The 12,346-nt window shown below is 37.6% G+C and overlaps 1 pseudogene; it reads left to right on the top strand.

Annotated features, from left to right (window-relative positions):
* Positions 1-2,337: 2,337 nt before the first annotated feature.
* Positions 2,338-4,861, top strand: LOC115928514 (annotated as a pseudogene).
* The last annotated feature ends 7,485 nt before the right edge of the window (positions 4,862-12,346 follow it).

Genomic DNA, 12,346 nt, shown 5'->3' with positions numbered 1-12,346 from the left:
TAAGCTTTGTCATGGTCGAACGGGTGGGAAGGGAAACCCACTAGAGTATTTCCGTCGGAAAGCGGTGGTGGTATTCCCTAATTAATTGGGAACAAATCATAAAAGGTGAAAAGTAAACACTTTATTTCTTACCCCCCCCCCCGTAAAGAATTCAAATTCAAACCTTATTGATTTCAATCCAAACAGATAGGCTCATTCTCCAAAAATGTATACATTGAATAACAAATTAAAGAAGAGAGAGAGAGGGACAGAAAAAAAAGAGAGAGATAAAGAGAGTGAAAGAGTGTGTGTGTGTGTGTGTATGTGTGTGTACGTGTGCTTGTAAAATAGAGTGAGAGAGGGGAAGATTGAAGAGAAAGAAACAGATGAGAGAGGAGTGGAGAGGAGTACGGAGAAATCATGGAGAAAAAGTTGCACAAAGAGAGGAAGAGAGGAGAGGAGGACTATAAAGTAAAAGAGGGGTTGGAGAGAAATCAATTAGGAAAAGGTACACAATTTGTTATACACATTAACAAAAAATCCTCTGTACGGTCAGGCATTATGGCTCATGGCATGGGCACACAGAAGATGTTTTTTCTGTTGGGGACCGGGGGGGGGGGAATTCAATGAATTATTGATAATTTATTAACTGCCCCCTACCCTAGCCCCCGCTACGCACATTCATGGTTCAGTGGCAAAGCAATGGCCTCGTAACTGTGAGGACCCAGGATCAAAACCGTGTCGATGTGCTATATTAGTGCCCTTTTGTGGGGCATTAATCCACATTACTGTCATTTATGTGCGTAAGTCCCCTAGTTGATAAGCATAGTAGCGTACATATGCTTTAGCAGTCACGAAAAACAAACACTGGCAAATTATTATTCAATACAATCTGAAAATGTATACTATTATCTATATCTATTAGGAATAAATCATTGTCAAAATAATTCCATAACTTGGGGTAAAAAAAAATATTCCAACTATATGAGCGACAGTGTACTACTAATAATCATCATCATTATCATTATATCAATAACAATAATAACGATAATAATAATAATAATAATAATGATAACAATAATGATAATAGTAATGATACTTATAATAACATTAATACTAATATTTTCAGCGGGAAACACGTGCTCCTCCTCGTTGCCCCCCCCCCCCCACAATCGCATTTCAAAATGCTAGCGTTCATTTCATACATTCATTTAACAAGAAACGAATTTAACAATATACACACTGACCAGGAAGGAAACAGTAAACATTCTGGTAGAAATGGCAGAGGTTAAATTCTTCAAATGTCATATTCCGTGAACTGGCTTGTATGTGCAGATAGCAGATGATGCACGTCAGTGATTTGAGTCGGGTCTGCTTTCATTTTACACGTTTACCAATTCCACGTATCTCAAGTGGTGTGTAATTTCCTCGGTCTCCAAAAGTAGAGGTACGTTACAATTCAAGATATTTTTCAACAAATGAAGGAAAAAACGCGATATTGTTTCTTTGGTTAATGGTATGCAGGATCGGATCCAGCATCTCGTAAAAGAGGGGAAGATTTTCTGACGAGCAAAAAAAAAAAAAAAAAAAAAAAAAAATAATAATAATAATAATAATGGATTCTTATATAGCGCACGTATAGACCTTGCAAGGTCCTCAAGGCGCTCCAACATTACCCGGCTATGCTAGGCTGCCGAATTCCTTCCTACCGGTACCCATTTAAAACCTGGGTGGAGAGTGGGAAGTGTAGATAAATTTCTTGCCAAAGGACATTAGTGCCGCGGCGGGACTCGAACCACGGACCCTGTAATTCACAGTCCGACGACTTACCCACTTCGCCACAACACATCTACAAAGGCAAAGGGGGTTTGAGCACATTCTTAGTCTTTCGTATTAAATATCTACCACTTAGGTTTCAAAAGGGGGTACGGGCCAGTTGTGCCCCCATTCCCCTTAAACCCGCCTGTGATGCCATGTGTCCTCGATTCGTGACCATGGACTTCTATTAATATAATCCTCTTTCTTATTATCCATTCCGAAGGTTACGAAAGATCACTTCATGTGCAAACTTTTAAATATATTTCAAGTTTTAATTATAGGCTTTCAACAAACATGTTATAATCATCTGCTTACGAACCTTTTCGGGCTTTATGGATACGATGATTTCATAATGGATTTCAGTTTAACTAATCATCTTCAAAATAAATATTTTACTCGTAGTGAATGTAATATAGCTTTCATTGTCTCCCTAATGAATGCATCATTAATCATTATCAATTATATTCTACTAATAATGGTCGGCTAAATCAATTCGAGGAAATTAATTTTCTGTCACTTTACAGACGAATAAAGGACACCATGTCTTTCAAACACCATTCATCTCTTTTCCCATCATTGTTCATGGCCTTTCTCTTGCCCATGATGCTTCAAGCCTTCCAAGGCGACTCGATGGAGATTGTATCCTCAGGATTGCATACAGGAAGCGTTCGTCAGGGATGTTACCAAAACGTAGACCAAAGAAAAGCTTACTGCAGTAACAGAGGTCTTGATTCGGTTCCTCAAAATCTTGCACAAGACACTAAAGAACTTTTCTTGTCTGACAACAACATCACTGTCCTCCCGAAGTTCTCGTTCGAGAGATACCCCCTGATCACCCACTTGGATCTTTCAGCAAACGACATCAGAGTAATAGAACCCACCGCTTTTTACCCTCTCAAGAAGTTGGGGAAATTGTTTATAATGGTCAATCCCAGTCTTGTGCTCCCAGCTACAGGCTTATTCAGATGGGCAAGTAAGCTGACCTTCCTGGACCTGACAGCATCAAACTTGAAATCCCTTCCCAACAACACCCTAAAATGGAACCAACACATAGAATACCTGGGATTATGTTACAACCACCTCACTTTCATTAATATCAGTACTTGTGGCTCAGTACGATATGCTGACTTTTCTGATAATTACATTGAACAGCTCACGAAGGAAACTTTCACCTTTTTGTGTCAAACTGATAATCTGGACCTTGGTGGAAACCCCATCAAGTTGATTGATCCCATTGCTATTGCTGCACTACATACTCACTCATTGATTATCGGACATGCCGGAGGCCACTCTCGGACACCCGAAATGCTGAGAAACCTAACGATCGGAATCTCTCGTTCGCAGATCAAGAGGCTTGAAGTCGATGATGTTAATTTAAGTCTTTTCCCTCAAGAATTTTCGAATTTGGCGCTGCTCGATCAACTCGTTCTCAGTCGTAACAAAATAGCTACAATCGAACCGAACTTTTTTGACGGCATGCAGGCGCTGAAAGTGTTGAACATAAATTTTAATCAGGTAAGGAGTATAAATACTGGTAATCATACTTGGACAATCAACCTCATTGAGTTGTATTTATCCCTGAATTCCTTGACAGAAATTACGAAATTTGCATTCCTTGGTTTGCAAAATTTAACCCTTTTAGACTTAAGCTTTAACAGTCGACTTGCTAGTATTTATTTGACATCCTTTACAGGACTAGATAACATCCACACCGTTGATTTGTCAGGATGCAGTATCTTGTATTTGCAGTTGTACACTCCGATTTTAAAGTCGCTTCTTATGGAAGGAAACACCATCTTTTTATATGAAAATCCTTTAAACCCTGGGAAATCCTTCAAAAACTCGATGAATCTTGTTTATTTGGACATACAAGACACAAAAGTATCGTCCCATAATCTTTGAGATCCAGCCACAAATGTTTCTCTTTTCGAAGGACTGTTCAATCTTACGACATTGGATATGAGTAAGAATCCAGGCATTTCCAAATTAGGCCTACAACCTGGGACCTTCCATCATCTCTTAGCTCTACAGGAGCTCAGTTTAGATGCCTGTGCTATTTCAAACCTTCACCCTCTTGTGTTTACAGGTTTAGAATCACTTCAGCAGCTGAACCTTTCAGGTAATAATCTTAACCAGATTCATACTGGTTTACTCACAGGGTTAGGGCTTACAAGCCTTTCGTTGGCAAACAACAAGCTAACGGGTCTAAACGAGAGCACATTTAGACCACTCCATTCTTCTCTTTCACTGGTAGATCTTTCCCAGAACCCACTTATTTGTACATGTGATCTCGAGTGGCTTCTAGATTGGCTGAATCAAAATGGAACAGTACGCCTTGTCAACGAGGAACAGACTCTATGTGCACCATTATCATTGGCTCGTCTACGTGATAAACCTTTACTGAATTTTAATCCCACTGAACTCTGTCGGTTCAACTATGCCATCTTCAGTTTAATTCCGATTGTCCCCGTCTCCTTGGTTGTCATCCTCCTGGTCGTCTATCACGAGCGATGGAAGCTGAGGTACAAATTCTTCCTCCTAAAACTGGCGGTTATTGGGTATAGAGAGGCTAGACGCGCGCAACCATAACGACTATGAGTTCGACGTAAATATCATCTCCTATGACGACGACGAAGAATGGATTCACGAAAATCTGAGACCATCTATGGAAGACCATCTACCGCAGTTTCAAAGGAACATCTTTGGTGACCCAGACCTCATACCAGGTATGTACTACTTGGATGCCGTTGACTACGTGGTGAGCCGGAGTTACAAGACCATCATTTTACTCAGCAGAGCCGCCGTACGTGATCACTGGTTCATGCTCAAGTTCCGTACGGCCATGGACCACGTGAGTGATACCCAGACCGAATTTGTAGTCGTTGTCTTCCTCGAAGATATCCCAGATGATGAGATGCCTTTCTTGGCGAGGTTGTTCCTCAGTGACGGCAGACCTTACCTCCACTGGACAGAAGATGTGAGAGGTCAAGAATATTTCTGGAAGGAACTGGCAAAGAATCTGACCATCAACCTAAGGACCAATGATCTGATCCCAAATGAATAGAACCAGTATGGCAACACTTGTCGAAATAAATACAATGTAAAAAAAAAAAAAGAGAAAAAGGGTCCTAGGGGGGATATTTTTTTTCAACTTTTACAAATATTTCAAAATGGAGGACAGCAATAGGAGTGCTAATGCTACTCAACCATTATTCTTTTATTTTCTTTTGCAATATATATATATATATATATACACTGTATACAATGTATATGAGGCCGCCACCATCACCAGCCTAACCGCTCACGATGGTGGTCTCCAGCGTTCTAAATTACCTCTCTAATTTATTTTGAAATATTTACTTTATATTTCTTATCTTATTTGTCAGCTTCGTACATGTTTATTGTATGACATAATTGTAAATGATTTTCTATTTAATTACTTTTGTAAACATTTTAGTCATTGTATTTGTTATTGTTCGAATAATTGTACCTTGAATTTGAATTTGTATCTTTTTGAACGCAGAAATAAAATCAATCAAAAAAACAAACACTGTATATTCCAAATCAACTTTTTTTCTTCGAGGTTTTTGGGGGAAAGTCTATCCTTTTAACCCACTAATAACAAAAGTTACTACTCTTAAATGTATAACACCAAAACAAATTGAGTAAAAAAAAAACGGCGTTTTTTCTTCGTCCTTGCCCTCAGAAAGGGTTGGTTTCTTTGGGGTTTGGGAAGAAGTTCACACTATCAAGATACAAATAATTCAGAATCTGCTCTCTTTAATCAAAATTGCATTAGTACTTTGTTCCTTTATTTTAATTTTCATACGATAGATGCTCAATGATATTCTTCTATGTTTTCTTTCAAGAAGCCATCATAATAACAAAGGTGCCTATCATAATCTGTGCAGTAATTTAGAACTAGATCGAATCTATTCTTCAAAACTCTATGTGCCCCGGCCTGGTCAATAACATAGCTGAGGCTGGACTAATAATTTCAAGCTTAAAAAGCATCATACACAAGTGAATAGTAGCATTATCATAAGAAGCAGCAGCAGTAGTAGAAGAATCATCATTATTATCAATTTCACAAATAACAGATATAAAATATAGACATCAACTATTGTCTTTAGATTATCATATTTTGTCTTTACATTGCCATGTATACTAATGAATCACATGCCATATTACGTCCCTATTTTCACGAAGTGACGGTAGTGAGGAAAATCGTAACGCAAAGTGAAAGCAATTTTTGTTCACTACCGTCACTTCGTGAAGACAGCGTAGCCTATACAAAAGATTGTGATAACACAAAATGTTATTTGTTGATTGATTACTTTTTGTAATACTGTAATACTTTTTGTCAATGCTGATTACATTTTGTGTAAGAACTATATCATTGTCGATTATAATTTTTATCTATCTATTTTTGTCAAAGCAAGATGCCATTTTTTTATGCACTCTGTCATTGTAAAATCACCAACGCTTATTAAAATTTGCATTTACTAAGTATTTAGCAGATGGCAAAATTCAATCAGTTTACTTTAATTACTTGATTTACGTAAAACACACACAAAAAATCATCAACTTCACAAGGGATATAAATAATTTAGTTGTTGACTATAAATCATGACTGTTTAAGAGTTTCGAATGGATATAATTTCAAACTGAATTACCGTTGGTAAAATGTTGTATCAACAGATTAGACCTGGTATGAATTGTAAACCAGACATTTCATCTAAAACAAATATATAAATATATAAATTCATGTGCTTGGTATAGTAAAAGATTTCGCTTCGTAGTATACATTTTAGTCAGTCTAGATGTCTTTCTCTTTCTTTCTCTGACATGATTACATGCCTTATCGGACTAATTTTTTTAACCTTCATTCCCGATTTTTCGATGTTTTAAAGATGATGGTTTACGTTTTAAAATATAGTGTAAAGCCAAGTATGGTAGAATTTTGTGGTGTAATAAAATGAAGAAGAACAGGTCAGTGAAATATTGAGCAATTCCGATTAAAATTAAGAAAATTATGAAGTTTTCAAGTTGCGATAAATCAAACACAAATTGGCAACTCTTTGACGTATCTTGCGAGGTCCCTTCCATTTGCCTCTGTACTAGACACACAATTCAGAAATTTTATTTTCCCCCGAGAAAATTTCCAATCATACATGCACCCTAAATACATGTATATTCATTGCAAATATGTTTGTATACAACCCCTGAATGGAAAAATTCTATCCTGTCATCAATAGCGAAGGAAATGAAAGTTTATGAAATTTTAATGTAGGCAAGGGTGTCGATTTGTATCCGTGGTTGGGGGGGGGGTGATAGGTGCCAAAATATTTTCGGCAATGGATCAAAGCAATCAAGAGGTAAAAGCGTGTGGCAAGTTGCACCCCTCCCAAGCGCGTAGCCAGGATTTCATTTTAGGGGGCGGTAGTGAGCACGCGAAGCGCGGTCCCTAGGGGGTTGCGTGCGGGGAGGGGGAGTTCCCCCCCCCCCCCCCGTGAAGCGCGAAAGCTTTGACGTTTCACTAAATTATTAGAGAAAGAAGACGATTTGTTGTATCGTGTCCTTCATGAATTCAGTTTCTCCCCTACCGCGCGAAGCGCGGAAGCTCTGACGTTACATCAGATTATTAAAGAAAGAAGACGATTTGATGTACCATTCTCGACTCTTAATCCTTAATGTTTGAATCAAGTTTCCCTTCCCCTTCTGACGTTTCATTAGATTATTAAAGAAAGAAGACGATCCTATGTACCATTCTCGTCTCTTAATCCTTGTCTGAATTCATTTTCGCCCATTCCTGCGCGAAGCGCGGAAGCTTTCACATTAGAGAAAGAAGACGATTTGTTGTATCGAGTCCTTCATGAATTCAGTTTCTCCCCTACCGCGCGAAGCGCGGAAGCTTTGGCGTTTCACTTAATTATAAGAGAAAAAGACGATTAGTTGGACCGTTCTCGACTCTTAATCCTTGTTTGAATCAAGTTCCCCCTTCCCCGCGCGTAGCGCGCAAGCTTTAATGTTTCATTAGATGATTAAAGAAAGAAGACGATCCTATGTACCATTCTCGACTCTTAATCCTTGTCTGAATTTATTTTCGCCTATTCCTGCGCGAAGCGCGGAAGCTTTCACATTAGTGAAAGAAGACGATTTGTTGTATCGTGTCCTTCATGAACTCAGTTTCCCTTAACGTTTCAATAAATTATTACTCTTAATCCTTGTCTGTATTCATTTTCGCCCATTCCGCGCTTAGCGCGGAAGCTTTCACGTTTCAATAAATTATTCGTAAAAGAAGACGCTTCTTTGCATCGTGTACTTTGACGTTTCATTTGATTATTGCGCTTAATCCACGTCTGAATTCAGTGGCCCCTAACAGCTTTGCCCTTTTCACTGAATTATTAGAGAAAGAAGACGATTCGTTGTACTGTTCTCTATATTAATCCTTGTCTGAATTCAGTTTCCTCACTGAAAGTAATTTGTGTTACAAATAAGTTGTGATATAATAATCCTTCTCCAAAGATGAAAAATCTTTTAGGAAATATCAGGAAATAAAATGAGTGAAAAAAACAAAAATAAAGATACAATGACGTGAATTTTAAAAAGGGTGAACGGAAACAACATAACAACTAGAGAACTATTTTATAAGTCATAATAATGTCCGAAAATCTTTCTCCTTGTCCCCGATCTCATCACGAAATCGTCACAGAGTTCATCTATGTTTACACTGTCCAGGAGGATTGTCTGATGTGCATTGCAGATTGCTATTTTTGCGCTTCGCGCTTAACATTTAGCTCGTTGCTTTTTGACGCTGCGTCTTTGCATTTGGCGCACTGCATTTTCTATGATGCTGCTGATTGAACAAATTGAATAAATTCATCAATTCCTGATGAAGCCGTATGAGCGAGAATTCAATTTATTCTTGTCTCATATACGGTTGTCTTATTTACTTCGTATATATGTATGTATTATGAAAATGAGATAGCAAAATGTGCATATTGATGGTCATCTTGCGAGTAATAACCATTAACTACTCTCATCGGGCTCTCATCCTTAATTTTTCTCTTAATTTTTTTTTTTTTTTTTTTGATGGTGAATTATTGGGGGGGGGGATGATTGTACAGGCCATCCCCCCCCCCCGGGATCGACACCCATGAATGTAGGCCTACAGAGTAAATTGGAGAGGACCTCCCAAGATACGTTAGTGTTAGTGATTGATTGATCGCACGTACCTTCAAAAATTCTTAACTTTCATATATTTAATCGGAATTGGCTCAAACTTTCACTGACCCGTTCCTCTCATTTCGACTCTTCCCTTTTAGCAAGTCGTTCTTATGTTTGATGGTGACAATATTGATATGCTCTAGAAATGAAATAACTAAATAAATATTATACAATTAAGAAAATGCTGCTTAGTCACAGAAGAGTCAAGTCAAGCATTACATTTTCCTGGAACCCCCTCCCCCCCCCCCCCTCAACACAAAACAGGATGATCATAGTAAGCTCAGGTTTTTCCCCCGGTAGTCCCTCCTGAAGCCAACATCTGTATACGCCTCTGCGTGTGAAGATATATGGGTGTGCCTCTGTGGTGAATGTGATTGTAGTGGGTGTGTGCGTGTGCGTGCGTGTGTGTGTGTATGTGTGTGTGTGTGTGTGTGTGTGAGAGAGAGAGAGAGAGAGAGAGAGAGAGAGAGAGAGAGAGAAGACATGTGTAGGTATATTTTCATATCCCTCTCTCTCGATGTCCAGTTATCAATTATTTCAAAAGTGCTATGCCAATATGAAGCAGACTAGAGTAGGTCCATGACAAACATACATTTTGACATGGAAGATCCAATGAGAATATTGTCTAATTTTCATACCATTCAATAAAGTTGTATAGATTTTCGATACTCGGATTGGTTGGGGCCAACACATGCCCAAGTTATATCAGGTATTATTATTTTCATAGCAATAAATATACTAGAGGTATGGTATATAGGCTATAGGCTTATTATTTTGTTGGCTCCAGTTTGCGATTGTATATTTTAATTTCACGCAGTAATTGTAATCTTGAACATCTTGCACATAAATAGATTCGATACCGAAGGCGGGTCCAGGGCTCTTTAAAAGCCAGAGTTAATGATCTTTGATAGGGGTCTATGTATTATATACCGCTAGTATATTTATGACTATGAAAATAATCATACATGATAAAACTTTGGCATGTGTTCGCCGCAGTCAATCCGAGTACGGAAATCTATATACAACTTTATTGAATGGTATGAAAATGCTAAAATTAGACAAAGTCTTCAAATGTATGTTTGTCATGGCCGGACCTATAGTGGCATAGCACTTTTAATTAATTGATAACTGGACTTTAAGAGAGATATATATGAAAATACACCTACACATCTCTCTCTCTCTCTCTCTCTCTCCATCCACATTGGTCCTGTACTCTCTGTTTAAGTCATGATGCTCACAAACCAGCATAATTAGAGTGGACAGGGACTGTCTGTAAAAAATGTATTTATGATTATTATCATCGCTCCATATTCCATAAACATATAAATCAAATTCTCCGATAGGTACTTCGATTCTCGATATTAGGGTTAATCGCAAAACCCGGGTAACATGCTTAGAAACGTGTGTGTGTGTGTGTGTGTGTGTGCGCGCGCGCGCGCGTGTGTGTGTGCGTGTGGGTGAGTGTGTGTGTGTATGTGTGTGGAGATTTTAAGCAAGGGGATTTTAAGCAAGATTAAAAGACTTCTCGGATGGTGGAAACAGAGGGACGGTGTTTGAAAAAAAAATCATTTATTAAAAACATATGCATTAGGTCTATGTAAATTAAATTACGTTTTTGCTTCACTAATGGTTCCAAAGTGGGTCATATCGGAAATACAGAAAATATGTTTTGAAGTTATATGAAATGGGAAAGATCGAATTCCTAAGTTTCTATTTAGAAATGATCAAAGCATGGGAAGAGTTAGAAGGTTGTAGGAATTTTGAAGAAAAGAATAATCCAATTATTTTTAACAATAAAGATTTATTATTGAAAAAGAAAATGATTTTTGATGAGGAGTTGTTTACACGCAATATTATTTCAATTCAAGATATTTTTGCTGAAATGGCATGCGGGCAATATCTCATTTTCAACATTTGGGGTTAAAAGTAAACAAAATTGTTGATGTATGGAGTATTGGGGAAGCTATTTTGAGAAGCGGGAAAAGGATAACTGGAGTTTCGTGGATGTAAAAGAGTATGATATTTTAATGCAGTTTAACAGTACTGTGAAGCTCCTCAGAGATGTATTATCGAGGAAGGTTTATGAATATTTTATAGAGAAGTTACAAAATTTATTTGTCTTGAAGATTCATGATGGACGGGAAGTTTCAGATTTTTCAAATGAGGTATGTGGGGAGATATTTACACTTGTTCTGGGAGTGTGTACATGTTCAAAGATTATGGCAAAATGTAATAGCTAAGTTTGAGCTAAGGGAATTAAGGTCTATCGACTGGATAGATATTCATTTAGGGTTGTCCGGTAACTCCCCACGAATAAAGATTTTTAATACAATTATTTTTGTAATGAAATATTGGATATATAAATGCAGGGGAAAGTCTGTAATATTATCTTTGGGGGAGTTTATAAAAGAACTGTTGGAATTTAGGGAAGAAGAAAAGAATATTGTAGGGAAGGCAGGTGAATTGGCCTTACATTTACAGAAGTGGGAACAAGTGAAGCTTTCATGAAATTTTAAGCCTCGTTTAATTTTTTATTTTTTTAAAATATATTGTTTCTGTTTGTCTGTCGCTCCAATTTGGGGTATTCTGAGGAGGCTAGGAAAAGTGTGTGGTTGAAGTGTGGTCGGGTTGTGTGTGGTCGCATGGTGGAAGGGGGGAGGTAGTAGTATGTTTGGTTGGATGGTTTTTGTTTGTTTTATGTTACAACTGCTTTCATTTTTGTTTTCATCAATTGTACAATCTATGTAATGAAAATGTTTTTGAATTCATGTCAAGGAAAAACAAATGTATTTTATTTCTAAAATTAATTTGTATTGTTTGGAATCAATAAAAAAAACCTATGTAATAAAAAAAAGTGTGTGTATCTCTCTCTATTTTTTCTCTCTCTCTCTATCTCTCTGTCCCCCCCCCCTCCCCCCTCCCCCCCCCCCCCCCCCTCTCTCTCACTCCTCCTTTACGGGGGGATATAGTTTTAATGGTTTGTTCCCCATTAATTAGGGAATGCCATTACCCCTGTCCAACACACTCTCAAATACTCCAGTGGGTTTCCATACCTGTTGATCATGACAAAAGAAATAAAGGTATGAAGAATATATCATTTTTATTGAAAGAAAAGAAATGAAATAACATTCATATGATCACCATTTGTACAATATACTAGATACGAATGTGACAAATATCATCACGCTCGGAAAATGTCAATCAATTAGTTATCATCATTAAACGATGATATCATATTCATAGAAGATCTTTTCCACAATACTATAGCTCGATCTTCGTAGCTGGAATATCAATGTTGAATTGTGCTAATTTGGGTTCA

The sequence above is a fragment of the Strongylocentrotus purpuratus genome, unplaced genomic scaffold (assembly GCF_000002235.5).
Source record: "Strongylocentrotus purpuratus isolate Spur 01 unplaced genomic scaffold, Spur_5.0 spur5_contig_853, whole genome shotgun sequence".
Classification (NCBI taxonomy): domain Eukaryota; kingdom Metazoa; phylum Echinodermata; class Echinoidea; order Camarodonta; family Strongylocentrotidae; genus Strongylocentrotus; species Strongylocentrotus purpuratus.
This window is presented reverse-complemented; position numbering and strand designations above follow the sequence as displayed.